Source organism: Pan paniscus, chromosome 3 (genome assembly GCF_029289425.2).
Source record: "Pan paniscus chromosome 3, NHGRI_mPanPan1-v2.0_pri, whole genome shotgun sequence".
Taxonomy (NCBI): Eukaryota; Metazoa; Chordata; class Mammalia; order Primates; family Hominidae; genus Pan; species Pan paniscus.
The window spans coordinates 105,954,479-105,971,949 of NC_073252.2; the positions used below are offsets into that span (position 1 = coordinate 105,954,479).

Consider the following 17,471-nt stretch of genomic DNA (forward strand, 5'->3'; position numbering starts at 1 on the left):
TTTTCTGCGTGGATGATCTATCCATTGCCAAAAGTGGGGTGTTGAAGTCCTCTACTATTATTGTTTTGCAATCTGTCTCTCCCTTTAGATCTATTTTTGTTTTTATATAACCTTTGATTCTTTTAAGGACCTTGTTAAGTTAGTACTATTTATAGATGAGGGAACTAAGGCTCAGGGAAATTAAGTATCATGCCTGGAGCCATAATACTTAATCGTGGAGTCATGCTAAGTGTGGAGTCGGCCTTCAGAATCCTTGTTCATAAACATCAAGCTTTGCTGTCTCTGCAGTGATTTGCTACCGGGAGCAGGTAGAACAATATTCAGTCCCAGGAGATAGCATTCCCTCTTCCACTACACCTTGTGATCAAGAACCCCTCTCTATATTTACCTGCCTCTGTGATTCTACATTAATCATCTCACAGTAGTATTTTGCTGTTGTTATATAATTTACTTTATTCCTTTGTGAAATTATACATTCTACATATACTTTAAAATAAATCATGAACTTATAAGATACTATTTAAAATGAATGTAGTCTTAATGTAACACCATGTTAAGATGTATACAGAAAGGGATTTTGGAGTAGTAAGCTTGAATTTGTTTTGCATTTCCAGTATCTACCCTTTTGCCCATTCTCCTTTTTGACAAGGGCACACATTTTCAGCTTGACTAGATGAAAAGTGCTAGGTTTGGCTGTGTAACTGAATAAAATCTATAAGCTGACCATATTAGAAATATCATTAATACCATGCTCTAAACAATTGTAATTGTCCACAGACTTGAGTTAGAGTGCAAAAGCAACTATCTGCTTTAATTTTATTTGCGTGGAGTGAGTGGGGATGGTAGGTGGAGTCGAGAGAGGGTGATAACCGGAGAAGGGTTCCAAGTGAAATGAGAAAAACATCCTCCAAGGATAAGGTGATCTTTCCAGAGGGGTAAACATGTACCATGGGGAGTGTGGTGTACAGTATCTGAAGTGTAAAACTAAACTGCTTGTGCCTTTTAATGGGGTCTAGTAATGCTTACTGGAATATAGCATTTTGGGCCAGTTGAAGTTTATTTCATCTGTTCACAGCATTTCAGATATTCTTTTGTTCTTTTAATTTTACAACAGTTGCACTGAGATGTAATTCACATACCATAAAACTGGCCTTTTTAAAGTGTACAAATCAGTAGTTTTTGGTGTATTCAGAGTTGTGCCACCAACCCCACTATTTAATTCTAGAATATTTACAGCACTCCAGAAAGAAACCCTATACCCATTAGCATTCACTTTCCATTCTCTTCTTCCCCTAGCCCTTGGCAACCACAAATCTTTCTGTCTTTATGGATTTGCCTATTCTGCACATTTCATATAAATGGGATCATATAACATGTGGTCTTTGTGACTGGCTTCTTTCACTTAGAATAATGTTGTCAGGATTCATTCGTGCTACAGTGTGTATCACTGCTTTATTCCTTTCCATTGCCCAATAATATTATATGGGTTTGCCACATTTTGTTTATCCATTTAATAGTTGATGGACATTTGGGTTTTTTCCACTTTGGGGCCATTATGAATAATGCTGTTATGAATATTTGTGTACAGTTTTTGCTTGGACTGGTGTTTTCATTTTTTTGGGGGGTATATACCTAAGAGTGACACATTTGTTCTTGAGTTTCTTCCAAGAGTTGAGTATTTTTGATTAAGATGGGATCTCAACTAAAAATCGATTTCTGGTTGCAGATGAGTGTACATCCTGCAGTTGTTAAACAGATTTTAATGAAATTTGTTAGGTAGTTAAAAGATATATATATATATATGCTACCAAATCATATACATATATGCACTATTGGGTAGTCTCAGGTTGTATTCTTTGGATATTCATATTGTGGTTCTATGAACTGCAGACCTCTGGCCAGTAGCCTATATTTTGCTTCCATCCACAAGGCAAATTTCAACTAAAAAATCCATTGAAAGACTGCAGCAACTGTATGTATTTCAAAGGAAATCTTCCACCATTTAGTAGAAGGTGACAGATTATGCACAGCACATCAACCTAAGTTTCTGTGACACTTAGTTTGCCCTTTATGTACATAGTCCTTCTACTGTCCTATAAAGCCCTCTGCACTCCTCTTCCCTTCTCTATGCCTAGTTCACAATACTCCCGCCGTGCTTCCCATTCTTTTTAAACCTTCCTGGCTCATTCTTGCCTCAGGGCCTTTGGGCCAGCCGTTCCCTCTGCCTGACTTACTCTTCTTTTGTAGCTGCCCCACCCCTCCATCCCCAACCCTTATTAAGTCTTAAATATCCCCTCAGAAAGGCTTCCCTGACACCACTTGCTCTACATCGACCACATCAGCCTTGCCCTGACTCTGACTGACTTTTTTGAGTGACATTGACTGGTCTTCTTGTTTATCTGTGTGTTCCTGTGTTAGAACGTGAACATCAGGAGGCAAGGGAATCTGCCTGCCTGCCCTGCTCCAACTTTAAATAGGGGCTGGCAGGTGTTAAATATTAGTGGAGTGAATGGCTGAGTTGCTTTACTTGACCTGAAATGTCAGTACCTGTTAGAGCCAGTGTTTTCCTGGCAACTCTCCTAGAGGGCCAGTATCGGAGAGCTCTAGGAGGGTAGCATCAGAGGGCTCTTCATTCCACCTCCACCCCCAGAAAACTAGCAAAACATAGCAACAAAGCCTCATTCTTATTTAATCTCTGACTTTTTCTTCCCCTAGAGCTGCATCCTGTGGCCCTATAACACTCTTCTCCAAAAGGACCTGCCAGAAACTGGGAGTGTTGACTGCTGCAAGGACCAAGGTGGGAATTGCTGTGCTACCATCTGGAAACAGTAGGTTTGGTGCTTCCTGCTGCTATAGCATGAGTCTAACTTACATCAGCTGAAGGTTGGCGGTCTATCAGTTATCCTGCAGCTTTGCTGCTATCTTCCCTTCTCTGGTTAAGACATTCATAAATGTCGTAACTGTGAGAATTTTTATTTCATCCTCAGGAGAGTCTTAAATTTCAAGTTCTTTCAGGTGAATGGATATTTTCTCAGTCTTGGATTGCCGTTTTAAATGACAGCCAGAGAAATAGAGGTAACCCCATAACTTCCTAACCTGTTTGCATTATTGCCAAAAGAGAGCACTCGATTAACTGTCTCAACCATGCCTTAAGAAAACAGAAAATCTTCAAAGAGATATCAGTCAGCCATGTACCTTTTAGCAACAGTACAGAAATTACTAGCAAAGTTATTCTGTTTTTATTGTTATCTAAACCAAAATTAAAGAGCTGTGGCAGTTATACCCATTCTGTGCCCACTGAGGAAGAAGAGGTTTTGCTTGTGTGGTTGAAGCAGTACAACTCAATTCACTGCCTAGAGTACTTGGAATTTTATTTCAAGTATAATTTTATTCTTGACAATAAAAATAGTTGCATTTTTTAGTGCAAAAGATTTTCCCTTTTCTTGCTATATCTCTGGGCACCTTAAGACTAGGGTTCATTTGACCCTGATGATAGCTGTTTTGGTTTTTTTACTTTTTATCATTACTGTTTATTGTGGTGTTTGCCTAAAAAGATTTCTACCCTAAGATAGACACCAGGACCATGTAATCCCAAATCATTTAAAATAAATATTTGTAGGTAGTTAATATTATTCAGCACAGTATTCTATAACACTATTTGTCTTCTGTGAAATTCACAATAATTCTAGGAATGTTGCTAAGGTTAGAATGCCTACTTTGAGCTGGCACTAAGAATGGCAGCTATTTCTAAATATTTGACACCATTTTGATATCTTTCCCTTTGTCTGGTGGTGTCTGTCTCATTGAAGCTGAGTGAAGAAAAGAATTTATTTATTCAACAAATACTTACTGAGCGCTTTCTATGTGCCAGGCATTCTTGTCAGTGTTGCGAATGAGGCAGTGAACAAAACAAAATCCTTTCATGAGCTTTAAAAAAAGCTCTTGAATATCCTCAGCCAACAAACCAGAGCAGGGAGGCACAGAGGACTTGCCTCGCTCTCAGGTACTCTGGGGAAACCCCCTTCAGGATGGCAGATGGACACAAGCAGGAAAGGAGAGAGTGAAACCCTGATTTGGAAAATAGAGTAGTCGTATGTTCTAATTTAATCACTGCAGAATTTTAGAAGCGTGTTAAAATAATAAACCAAAAAAAGGTGCTAGGTTGATATAACTTGGGCTTGAAAAATAAAGGATTACTGTTTTTTTTTTCCTTTGCAATGTCCCACACACTTGATGTAAGGATTACTTTTTAAGTATAGCATTTTCATACATTTCGCATTCACAGAGTCTGCCCAAATTCTGCCTCCACCATCCTCTCAGCCTCTGTCAATGTCTAAAGCATCCTTCTAGAATTTCTTTATGCATAAATAAGCAAATAGGAATATTCCTATTTGCCCTCTTCATAATGTAAAAGATAGCATACTATATTTCTCTGCAATGTATGTTTTTTTCCCTTACGATATATGTAGGAGGACTTAATAAGCTAGTACTAAGACACTTTCCTCATTCTTTTTTCAAAGCAGTTACAGACTAACAGAGTCCATTTATGGATGTTCCACAGTTAAAATAGTGATCTATTGATGGACAACATTTGGGTTGTGGCCAATTGTTTGCTCTTAAACAGTACTGCAGTAAGTAACTGTATGTAGGTTATTTTGCATGTAGACAATATATCTATATAAACTTGTAAAGTAGAATTGCAGGTCATAAGGTGTATGTGTAATTTTAATAGATATCATTAAATTGCCTCTCTGAGAGGAAGGTTTTTTTTTTTTTGAGACGGAGCCTCTCTCTGTTGCCCAGGCTGGAGTGCAATGGTGCGATCTTGGCTCACTGCAATCTCCACTTCCTGGGTTCAAGCAATTCTCCTGCCTCAGCCTCCTGAATAGCTGGGATTACAGGCACCCACCACTGCGCCCGGCTAATTTTTGTATTTTTAGTAGAGACGGGGTTTCGCCATGTTGGCCAGGCTGGTTTCGAACTCCTGACCTCAGGTGATCCGCCTGCCTCGGCCTCCCAAAGTGGTGGGATTACAGCCATGAGCCACTGCACCTGGCCAAGGTTTTCTTATTACATGTCTACTAGAAACTTGTGAGAGTACCTGCTGTCATCAGCGTCTGGATATTTTGCCAATTCTCATAGCTTAAATGTCAGACTGGGTTGCGTGCCTTGGCAATGTGTTCTTATAGCATCCTGAACTTTCAATTATCTAAACATTTATCTCCCTGTGTGATAATGATTTGTTTGTTTCTCCAACCAGACTGCAAGCTTTGTGAGGCCAGGGACTAGGTCGGTCTCTTTCGCCTGGCCATAACAGACATTCACATATCTAATGAAGTTTAAATACATTTTCGAAAGATGAGACAATTAGTGGTAATTTAGCTCTCAGGGTATACAAATGCAGTAAACTGGCTTGCTGTCATAGATGGGGCTCTACTGCTATTTAATTATTAGAAATCTTCAGTTTCAGCATGGGAACAAACATTCTTCTTTTATGTTACTGAAATTTATATTAAGCAGGTAGTCAGCAACAAATTCATGAGGTTAAATCCTCAGTTATCTGCTGGCAATTTGATTTCCCAAGACCTAAATTCAATTTTGAGAATCTGAAGAAATAAGCTTTCTACTTCTGGTTATGTGCATGAGCCAAAACATTTTACAGGGCTTCAGGAGGTCCACCTATCAACTACGAACCCCAAATTAGAAAACTTGCTTGAGAGATGTGGTTAAGGACATTGAAATAGTTTGGAGAGTGATTCAACCCCCTTATTTCTTGCCACTAGTAATTGCAGCCTACAGTTAGCCAGTTCTAGATAATGAGGGTACTCTTTTCTTAAATCTGTTATGGACTTTGGTGGAATTCAAGAATTTTTTAATATAGAAAGATTTTTTTCCTTAAATGTGCCTTTCAAAAAGAAAAATATTTTGGAGGAGATAAAGGATTAACGTGTTTAAGTTGAAAATCTTTGCTAAGTAAACTCATATACCCATTTTATAGTTGTTAAAAAAGTGAAGTAATTCATATCTATTTGATTTTTAATAGTTCTTACGAATATCAGGATACTGAAACCCCAAGGTTAGGATGAATATTATTGGATGAAAGGAAGAAAAAATAAAATTTTCTAAACAATTTTTGTATCCTCCTGTTCATAAACATTTAATAAATCTAGAACTCAGGACTGTCCCACTAAGATTAGGAGTAACATTTAAGCACACCCTTACATCTTACTTTCTTGTTTCTATAGCAGGCATGTCCTCTGACAAGAAGAGCAAAAACGAAAGAAACAACAACAGAAATTCCAGTATTGGGGCGGTGGTGGGGGCGGCTTTTCTAAAACCACTTTTCTTTCTCTGAATATTTAACGCATAGAAATGACTGGGAAAGTAGCGGAGACATAAAATAATAGAGGAAAAGCCATAACTGTCGGAGAATGTATATGGAATGCAAGCCCACAGTGTTTTGTTCTAGATTTTTGGCTCCTAGAGTAACCCAGGCACACATGCTAACTTAAATTTGAAGATGAAGGTTAGTAAGGTGACTTTAGGCCAGCTTTGCTATATATTTGTATTTATGACGGTATTGGAGGGTGAACCTCCTTGATTCCGAAGCTACTTATATTGTGGTAATCAATTCTTGTTATCAAAAAAAGGGACAGATATGCGAATATGTGAAAGAACTAATTCTTTTAAGGATGACAAGTAATTTCCATGATACTGTATAACTCTTTTCCCTTTTATATGTAAGAACCCTGTAATTAGCTTTGTCTTAAAAGTTTTTTTTCAAAACTCTGTAGGAAAAATAGTAGCCTATATTTCAGCTACAAAGATCTGTTTATTCTGTGTACAGCATAGTGCCTTTTGAATGCTCCTGACTTAAAGAGAATGACTGAAGGAGCCTCTACCAAGAGTGAGAAAGTGGGAAAGAACACTGTCAAGTTTAAGCACTAAATCAGCAGTCTAGTGTTGGGAGGACGTCGTGCTGAATAGATTTCTGCCTTATATCCGACTGTACCTGTGCCTGAGTTGTCTTCATCCTGCCAAACACAAACAAGTTGCTAGGCAACAGGAGTGATTCAGATGCTCTGAACACCTCACTGAATCAAATGTCTAACCACGATGTTTCCAGGAAATGCTGCCTCTACAAGTCACTGGGCAGCCTGATAAACATTTGCATGTGCCCTGAGGTCAAGTGACCTAGAGCTTCTCGCTTGTGTGTTATAAGGTGGGGCCAGCTAATGTTTGGAAGAATGCCACCTTACTGGGCAAACATGGATAGTTTTCATGCTCCTACATGGTAACTGTGAGGAGGAAGAGTTGGGGACAGGACTGGGAGAGGTGCAGTCTCTCCCCAGAAGAACTCACCAGGATGGAAATCCATTGCCCTTGGGTCACATCTCTAATTGTAAAAATAGCCCAAGATCCCAGAAAATCACAACATAGCATGGTTCCAGGAGCCTGGACTCAGATGCGTTCAAATTCTACCTCTGTCACTTGTTACATTTCTAACTTCATACCTCAGATAGGGGTGGTAATGGTGACTACCCTATACAGTAGTTGTGTGTATTAATGTTAGCATTTGGGGAACACTAGAACTGGCATCTGTCATAAACTCTGGGAAAGCATTAGCTTGCTCGCCATGCTCTAGACAGCTCCTTGAGAGGTGGGGGCTGAATTGTGAAGGAATGAAGAAAAAGAGAAGTGAGATCTTTTCCAAGGATGTATTTATTCTTTTATGATTTCGAGGACTGCAATCATAGAAATTTTAACCATAACATCATTTAAGAAAGCTCTTCAAGGTCTTTCAGCACTGCATACTTTGAGAATTATGTATCAAAAAATGACCTCAGGGTTATGCAGCGGAAAGGCCATGCGATCATGGAGCATTGCTTTAGGGCTTCCAGTGGATATGTAATGCTCTGAAGCTAGATATGGGTTTTTGCTTTACTGTTTTTTCCTTCTGTTATATCCCCCTTTTTATATAAGATATAATAAAAATGTAATCACAAAAAGTAAACCACAGTAAGTCAGATGAAATGTTTGGGCTCTGTGACACATATGGAAACCATATTTATACAGACACATTAGTGACTCATTTAGGAAAAGAAAGGTACCTGAAGCTCTCTGGGAAAGGGTAAGATAATTCTGGTGTCTTTGAGTGTGTGGGCTGCCACGTTCATTCAACTGCTATTCTAGGGCTGGGCTGCAGGTTCTTGGCTAGTGGCCAGGAACACCAACACGAACAGGACATGGACTCTGTCCTTGCAGCTCATAACCAGCAGAGGAGATAGCCCTGTGTTAAGCAGTGAGCTTTAAAACCCTGTGCTGGGCTGAAGAGATGTGTAGGAGCATAGGTATGGGGAGAAAGCCAATGGCATTCAATCTCAATCTGATCTTTAAGAGTTCTAATTTCACTTGAATTTATTTTTGGAAGGGAAATCAGAATATTAGAGAATTGTGTTGGGAATGTGTCACCACATGCCAGGCTAGTGGCTCTGCAGTTCCTGAGCAATGTTTTGTAGTAGTGACTAAACCCTGCTCTGAGAAAGTGGTGACATTAGGAGATGCAACGGAGAGTAAAAGTAGTTGGAACCTTTCTTCCTGAACTTGCAGAGTCTCTCTCTCTGGTTCTGTCTTTGCTGACTGAGAGATGGTGGTGTTTCCCAAGGAAGTAGTTGGCCTGAAAGTCAAAAGGATGAAAAGGATTGGGGAGTGACTCTCAGAGTTGCCTCAAAAGCCAGTCATAGTAGTTAATTTTGAATTAGGTAGAAACTCTGGTCAGTTGTACAACGTAAGTACATGACGTTTTATTCAACAGCTATAAAGATTTCTTTAAAAATATGTGTTTTTAATTGACAAATAAAAATTGTATATATTAAGGTGTATAACATGATATAATGATTTATTTATTGCCAAAATAATGGCCTAGTGACTTAAGGTTAACTTTTCAATCTCTATAAAAAGTAAAGGAGAAAGCCTGTTGAACTGTAAAATTTTCCAGCTTTCCTTGAAGTCACAATATATAAAGTGCTTCACTGAATTTAATGTTGAAGATAGAATCCCTGTTTTATATGCAGTCTTATGCCTTGAATAACTTTCTATAAGTGTATGTTGGTTTGGGGAAAATGCATTTAAGTTTGGTTTATTTTATAAAGAGCCCAGAGGTTTTTCTACTTTATTACCATTTACATGAATTTAAGTTCTCTATCTTTCATCAGGTATCTTTATGTTACTTGGTGGAAAACTGTATTAACATTATTCATAAAATATTACTGAACAAACATAACATTTTCAAAAACAGCCATAAATAATGCCTCAAGTGATTCAAATAAGCTTCGATAGAATTCACGTTGTTTATATTTGTTTGTTCCAAGAAGCATTTGAGATAGGAATTTATAGTTTTAATGAACAAAGTTCTAAGACATAATCAGCTGCTTTCTCAAAGCTATCTGGCTTAGGAGTGTATGTCATGTATGATGTTAAAACTGGAATAGTCTGCAACCCAGAAAAAAATACACAATCTGGGATTGCTAATCTTTTACGAGAGAGGTCTCATCTAGCTTAATACTGTAAATTGTCTACCTTTAAACATTAATGCTGATGGAATTTATAGTTTAACTTTAAATCAAAATATGCAATTTCAGATTACTTGGGATATTATTATATTTCAATTTTAGGTATTTTGGAAAAGGCCTTTTAAAGTACCAACTATTTATAAACACTAACCAGTTTATACTAATTGGTATTATATTATTTCCTAATTTTGAATCTGCATCTGTATAATGGTCAGTTAGAATTATAAAGCATAATACTTTTTTATATTCTTTCATGTTGGCCTCTGAGCTCACCCAATAACTTTTCTATTGTTTACCTTCTAATTAACTATCTCTTGTTCTAGGGAATATGACCTTTCAGCTACAACTTTATAAAATTATTTTCATTAGCTTTAATGCCTTATTTCTTCTCTAGTAAACCTGAATCAGGAGCTCTTCATTAAGATCTTATTTAATTGGTTTCAGTCCTGGTGGAAATCCCCCCACCCCCATAGTCTCCTCTTGTTCCATTCAGATGCCTTAAGTAGTGACTAGAACCTAATGGGTGATTCTTCCATGAATTTATTTTCCTTTTCATGTGGCTTATTCTGACTGTGTGATTGCCACAAGAAATAAAAGTATAAGATCAACTATAATATGCCAATGGCCAATCATTTAGCATAGCCCCTTATTTGAGAATGCGATAGGGGTAGGACAGAAGAAACTAAGGACCAAGGAGATTGCATTAATTCTCATCAAGTGGCAGAATCAGGGTTAGAACCTGGATTTTAGGATTCTAAGATGTTACAATGTACATTTGACCTGTGTTTAATTTGCTTCTGAGATTAGCAAGGGCATGTTGTAGGGGCCATGGTTATTGAATAAACTTTTGTTATTTATTAATAGTGAATTCACATGGATGTGTTATCCACAAATTATCTACATCAAGCTAAATAAAAATACCAAGTTAAAAAAAAATTCTTGGCTGGGCATTGTGGCTCACACCTGTAATCCCCAGCACTTTGGGAGGCCGAGGTAGGTGGATCACCTGAGGTCAGGAGTTGGAGACTAGCCTGGCTAACATGACAAAACCCTGTCTCTACTAAAAACAGAAAAATTAGCCGGGCATGGTGGTGTGCACCTGTAATCCTAGCTACTCAGGAGGCTGAGGCACTAGAATCGCTTGAACCTGAGAGGCGGAGGTTGCAGTGAGCTGAGATCGCGCCATTGCACTCCAGCCTGGGCGACAAGAGCGAAGCTCTGTCTCAAAAAAAAAAACCAAAACCAAAAACAAAAACAAAAAAAAAGTGTTTGGGAAATATTGATTTCTTATATGATGGGACCAATCTCATGGTGGTGTTCTGAGCAGTGGATCATATGATGGTTAGTAAATTCTTTATCAATAAATTACCTTACCCTATTTCTTTTCTTTCTGTGAGACATGGGATTTTTATTTACCTTTTTAAACTTTCTTTGGTGAGATCACTAACATATCTTTTATTTCTTTCGTTTTATATAATGATATATTTTTAATATGGCCAAGAGTCTTAGAAATCTGTAAAGTAATGGTGTTACACTGAGAAAACTACAACCCAAGATTGCAAAATTACTGACCCAGGATTAATCATGACTTGTTTGTGGCCAAATTGAGAGAGAGATTCTTGTTTCTTGACTTCTGATCCAGGGCTTTGTCATGGCACTATCAGTTTTTAAACTTCTTTAGCCATGGAACCCAGATTTCAGATGAGATTTTGGGTAACCCCTCTAAAATAGAAGGAAAAGCAGAGCTCCTCAAGTTGAAAGGAGATGGAGGCCTGAAGACACATGCACATGGCCTCCCCAAGACTCTCTGTACTGTAACGTACTGCTCTCCTCCACATAGTTCACAACACAAATGAAGGGTGTACTCCTTCTCTCCTCCTCCAAATATGGTGTAGTTCTTTTCTGGAGCATTTCTGTCCCCTATATCTGAAATGAACGTAATTGGAAAGATTGGAGGAGTTACCGACCCAGCCTGGGAATTACATTTATAAATGCAATGCCAGTCTTCCCAGTTGATTCTGGAACATTTTTCCTGTGTGTCAAGAGGAAGCAGTGGGGAGATGTTGCTATGAGAATCCACTGATGTCTGATGTTGGTTCTTCTGACATAGCAGGGCTGTGCTATCCCATTTCCTTTTCTTTGCTGTAAGAATTCACCCTGAAGCTGTGTGCTCATTTGCGATGCTTTTCCCAAAGGGGTAGAACAGCCTGCCGAGTCAGAGCTACCAAAGTACCAAATGCTGGCTTCACTGCTTACTAGTTGGTGACCTTGGGCAATTCACTTAATATCTCTGTGCTCATCTGTAAAACATGGGTAATAATATTTAACCTCATAGAGTTGTGGGGATGATTAAATAAGATAACCAAAGCATTTAGAACTGTGGCGTTTGGGCAATAGTAAGTACTATATGAGTGTTAGCTATAGCTCTTGTTCTTAAGTCTAGGCTATATAAATTTATTTTTTTTATATGGAACACTTCGCGAATTTGTGTATTACCCTTGTGCGGGGGCCATGCTAATCTCTGCATCATTCCAATTTTAGTATATGTGTTGCCGAATCGAGCACAGGCTATATAAATTTAAATCATTAATAGGATACATAGTCAAAATTTTTAAACACTTGGAAAATATTCCAATCTAGTGTTGTTAAACTGAAATAAAAATATATTTTTGGCAGAGGAAATATAGCATAATAGTGATAAAGCCCAATTAGCTCTGCATGATCACAATGTTGATGAAATTGTTTAAAGTGTATATTTGTAAATACTTTTCCAAATAAAAGCTTAAAATAACAACAAAGCCACAATATAATAATCACTTGGGTTTGCAATATAAATTAGATTGTTAAAGGCTTGGAGACATTTTCACTTTTACTTAGTTTTGCATGATTTTATCGTAGGTAAGGAAAGCTACACAAAGTGGTCAACCAACATTTCCCAGAAAACTCTTTTTGACAGTTGATCTTCAAATTAAGGTTTCTGATTGCACTTCGGTAAAAACCTCTGCAAAGAAAGTGTGTATTTAGGCTGTTATCTGTTGAAGAGCAATAATGCCCTTGATGAGTGCATTCTTATTCTTAAAGTTGCTGCCCGCCAGGTGTGGTGGCTCTCGCCTGTAATCCCAGCAGTTTGGGAGGCCTAGGCGGGTGGATCACCTGAGGTCAGGAGTTTGAGATCAGCCTGGCCAACATGGGTGAAACCTTGTCTCTACCAAAAATACAAAAATTAGCTGGGCGTTGTGGTGTGTGCCTGTAATCCTAGCTACTCGGGAGGCTGAGGCACAAGAATTGCTTGAACCCAGGAGGAGGAGGTTGCAGTGAGCCGAGATCGTGCCACTGCACTCCAGCCTGGGCGACAGAGTGAGACTTTGTCTCAAAAAAAAAAAAGTTGCTGCCTTTTTCAGAATAAAATGAGGCCTTTTTCTGCTCCTGTAATCATAGGATTCTGGAGCCCTATTTTAGAGTTAGGATTTTCTTTTTCCACTATCCCTTTTGTACCTGCCTTTAGCACCCCTGGATATTTTTCACATTTGAAAGCTTTATGATTATTTAATATTATGTTCAAGTAATTTTGTGCATTTTCTTACTATTGACAGCCTTTGAACAAGTCTGATTTGTACTTACAGAACACCATTTTTAAGAGATTTGTGTAATTGTGCATGAGTATAGGTCAAAAGGTAGAAGTAAAGAATAGTAGTCATATCATGAACATGTTGGGCACAAAGCACCCAAGAGGGGAAAGTTGGTTTCTTAAGAAGCAGAAAGTTATAAATTAGTGTTTCTTTTTAAAAGGGAATTTAGGGGAGAGGAAGACACTGGGTTTTGTAACCCACCTGGGTAGTGAGTGCTGTATTTGAAAGTTCATTTCTAGGTCCAGTAGCACATACCAGGGAGTTGTAGCAGGTAAGGTTTGTTGGAGGATGTGACATCTGCTGAGACCTGAAGCACGAGAGCCAAGTGTGTAAGCAAGTGGATGGGATTGGGAAGAAGTTTAGGCTGCTAAAAAAAATTTACATAAAGCTTGATAAGAGGGGATATTGCATGTGAAATAAACAGAAATTCAGTAAATATGGTGGAAGTGCAGGATTTAGGGGATGGAAAAAAAATACTAGTTTCAAAAATTGAGGCTAGAAGTGAAGGTAGGGGCCAGATTATGAAAAGCCTTGTAAGCAATGCTAAGAAACAATAGATGTCAGAAGGACATGCCACCATCTAAAAAGCAGTCTTGAGAATAAGTAATTGGATAAAGGTGACCTGACTAGGTATTTGTTTTTTTAAGTAAATTGTGTTAATTTTGTTAGGTGTAAAAATGGCATTAGGGTCATGTTGGGGAAAAAAGAATCTCTATCTTACAGATGAAATTACATGGTCTCTGAGACTGCTTCCAAAAATACAGAGTAGAGGACAGATTAAAAAAAGAAAGATTTCCTGTGATAATTGTTATAGCTAATGGGGTTCACTGTAGTATTTTCTACTTTCATTATGTTAGAGATTTTCTATTATAAATTTTTTCTTAAGTCAAAATAAGCAATGGACTTTTGGGTCATAGGGAGCCATTTAAGGTCTTTAACGAGGTCAGTAAAGCAGGAAATAGATTAGGAACAAAACCAGAGAGGAAGGGAGTGCTGCATTAAATACCATGATTGTGGAGCTGTCAGTTTTTCCTTGTGTAGGAATGTCCATGATTTTATATCTTCTTGGTGAGCTGTTCTCTATTATCTATTTTCTCAATACTTTTACTTTGTACTCTAGTTGTAAAAGTACTGGTGATGCCTGCTATTCCTAATACTATATCAGCCTTTTATTTACAAAATAATCTTGTATGTAGCTTTTTAGTGGATGGATTGGATCCATTTAAAAATTGTTGTGGCTGTTGATTTGTTTGGACTTACGTCTGTCCTCTGTAAGTAAGATGTCTGTGAAAAGAAAGCAGAGGTAAATAGATGGGAGATTAAAATGGACAGGATTTGTAGTGATTTTCAGGTGAGCAGGGGAGGGCGTTTGAAGTCGGGTAATAGCCAACATTTATTTACTCCGAGTAGCTGATTGGATGGTGGTACTGTTTACTGTGGTAAGAAATGGAAGAGGAGGTGCGTGAGTGGAAGGAAATGGCAAGTGTGTTTTGGTACATGAGTTGTAAGCATCTGCTTTTTCTTTGTTCTTAGAGCTATGAACTCTTAGATGGAATTCATTCCTTTCCTTTAAAGATACCCGCCATTAACCCATAATCACTTTTGCCAATTTTAAGATTTCCTCTAAAGTATAGATGCACATTAACCAGAATGTCATTTTTGGTTTCGTTTGGTTTGGTATAAGCTTTGGAAATGGGCTCCCAATGTCCTATGCTTATTGATGCAGATTATGCTGTAAGAGATAATTTTAGAAACAATAAAAACAAAAACTCATTTTCTAGGCTGCTTCTTTGTTTCATGGTAAGCAAAGAAGTATAATTCTTTGATATTTTTAAATATAAATTTTTGATAGCATGTTTATATTTTAAAAAGCAATTTAAAGTGATTATTTATAGGCAAGCACTTTTATTTATATAGAGTCATCAATGACAATTAGATTTAATGGAAATAAGATTAACTATAAAATTACATCTTTTAGCTTCCTAATGCTAATTGAACATTGAGTTTGTAATGTTTCCTGACTACCTCTTGGCATTATGTTCAGGTTTAGAGACAGCGATTTTAATCATCCTGTGTTTTTCTAAGCCCATTTCACCCTTTAGAAAACAGTTTTGATCATAGTTCACTCCCATGGATAGACCACTGCCAAACCAAATAGGATAAGTACTTGGCTGATTTTCTATTCACTGCTGATAGGCGGAGCTTGGCATTTTAAAAGGCTATTAACAGAGAGAGAGAGAGAGAGAGACTATTTTACTTCTTTCTGATTTTATTTTCAGTTTTTATCTATATACCCTAGACGTTTTAAAAATTCCTGTTAAGTTATATATAACCAGTCTTTTTCCCATTTTATTTCTGTCATTTGAATTTACTTTTCACTTTTACATCTACCTGGCATATGGTTTCACTAAACTTCAAATGTTATTTCAGGCTGTTTTCTAATTTGTAAAAGTTTTTATCTCTCATTGTTCTTTTTAAGTGACTTCTGCTTGGGAAGAGGGGAAAAAGCAGTTACTGAATCAAAAATGCCTTGAGGACGGGAGCCAGCTTTCTCTTCTGCCGCCTTCCTTAGCACTTAGGACCCAATTCTGCACAGAGCAGGAGGACATAAATAATTCTGTCTTTGTTGGCTGTCTGTTTACTTTACCTTCTAGGCTATTAGCAATAGTATTAACCATTGCTACATATTTAACCGGCAAGTACTGGTATCTTGAGTTTGGTCACTGTTTTTCATTCAACCCAGGGTACAGTTTTAAAAGTTTTCTATACCTGTAGTTTCTATCCCATTTACTCAAGATAAAATTTAAAAACGTCTGCATTGAAGGTCAAATTCTGAATTCTTGTTAGATATTTGATAGCTTTAACTTTTATGTCTCCACATAATGCTTTTGTTTTTATTCTTCCTCTGCTTATAATATTGCATCTTTAGCCTTTTTAAAAAAGCCTAATATGCGTTAAACACTTATTTTAAAAAAACAGCACTGGGATGATCAATTAAATAAAAGTCCATCATGACCAGTGTAATTAGAATACTATACACATGCTATTTTGATCTATTATAAATAGAAAAGAACTCAAAGGCAAAAATCCATAATTGAGTAAGTATGGGAGCATCTTCAGAGGAATCTTTTTAGTTTTAGAAAGTTATATTGGTACAGGTTTCTAGAGGGCATTTACTTTAATTGGATCTCAGTAGGTTGGAACATAGATGTTCCTGATGTTCTTTTGACTTGATGTTGCACTGATTTTTCTTTCTGACAATGGTTGTTCATTTAAAATTTTAAATTGAGTGTTATCTCATAAGCCTGGTGAGCCTGATTTGAATAGCCACCCTGTTACTTTAACGTCCCATCCTGCTTTGTCTTCGCAGCACTTTTAATCTTTCATTATTATTGTCTTACATTAGCAGAATTCAAGCTCCATGAGGGAAGCGACTTTTTAAAGAATTGTTATATCCCTAGAACAGTGACTAGTACATAGTTGGCACTCACTAAATATTATTGAATGAATAATTATCTTAGCCAAGCATAGTATTGTGCACCTGTAGTACCAGCTACTCAGGAGGCTAAGGCAGGAGGATTGCTTGAGCCCAGGAGTTAGAGGCTGCAGTAAGCTATGATTGTGCCACTGCACTCCAGCCTTGGTGACAGAGTGAGACCCCTTCTCTTAAAAAAACAATAAGAAGAACAACCTTTGTCTTTTTAGGCAGTAAAATTAAAACATGCTGCTTATTTATTTTTTCAATGCAAAAGATAAAAAGTGAAGTAAATGTTCCATGTAGTATCACCCTTCCAGTAACCATGTAATTTATGTAACATAATTTTCTTTATATAATATACATTTATTTATAATGTAACTAGTCCCATTTTGATGGACAGTGTGGTTCTGGTTTTTCAGTCTTACAGATCCAGAATCACTTATCCACAGTTTCAAAATCTGAACAGTAGTAGAATTACTATGTCAAAAGATAAAAGCATTTCTAAAGCTCATCATATATTTACAAAGAGATTCTCAAAAGAATGGTACCAATTTATGATTCTACCAGCAGTTCACTGCAGTTTTTATGCTCCTTTCTGATTACAGCTTAAATTACATTTTAATGGGATTTGTTTCAAAATAACTTTCCAATGTTCCTTATCCATGAATTAGAATAGGGTAGAAGCTTGTGTGCTAATTTGTCAATGAGACATTCTGTAGGAAGTTCTTATTATTGGTAATTGGGAAATATTTAGTCACAAGAACTCTTTTGCCTACTATTTGTCAGAGAAGG

The 17,471-nt window shown here is 37.3% G+C and overlaps 1 protein-coding gene and 1 non-coding gene across 13 annotated transcripts in view; one reads left to right on the forward strand and one right to left on the reverse strand.

Annotated features, from left to right (window-relative positions):
- SGMS2 (sphingomyelin synthase 2) overlaps positions 1-17,471 on the forward strand; it is a 108,552-nt gene that overhangs the window by 33,443 nt on the left and 57,638 nt on the right. For 7 of the 12 annotated variants that reach the window (XR_008955509.2, XM_063603859.1, XM_003829994.4 and 4 more), the window contains exon 2: positions 2,716-2,797. The gene's annotated coding sequence lies outside the window, so the exon portion shown is untranslated. Of the gene's footprint in view, positions 1-2,715; positions 2,829-4,523; positions 4,632-17,471 lie in introns of all 12 variants that reach the window. The other 5 variants (XR_008955511.2, XM_057302124.2, XM_057302120.2 and 2 more) reach the window with 2 other exon arrangements.
- On the reverse strand, positions 12,034-12,137 carry LOC112439669 (U6 spliceosomal RNA). The gene has a single exon (XR_003027921.1). It is a non-coding gene; the product is annotated as a U6 spliceosomal RNA (small nuclear RNA).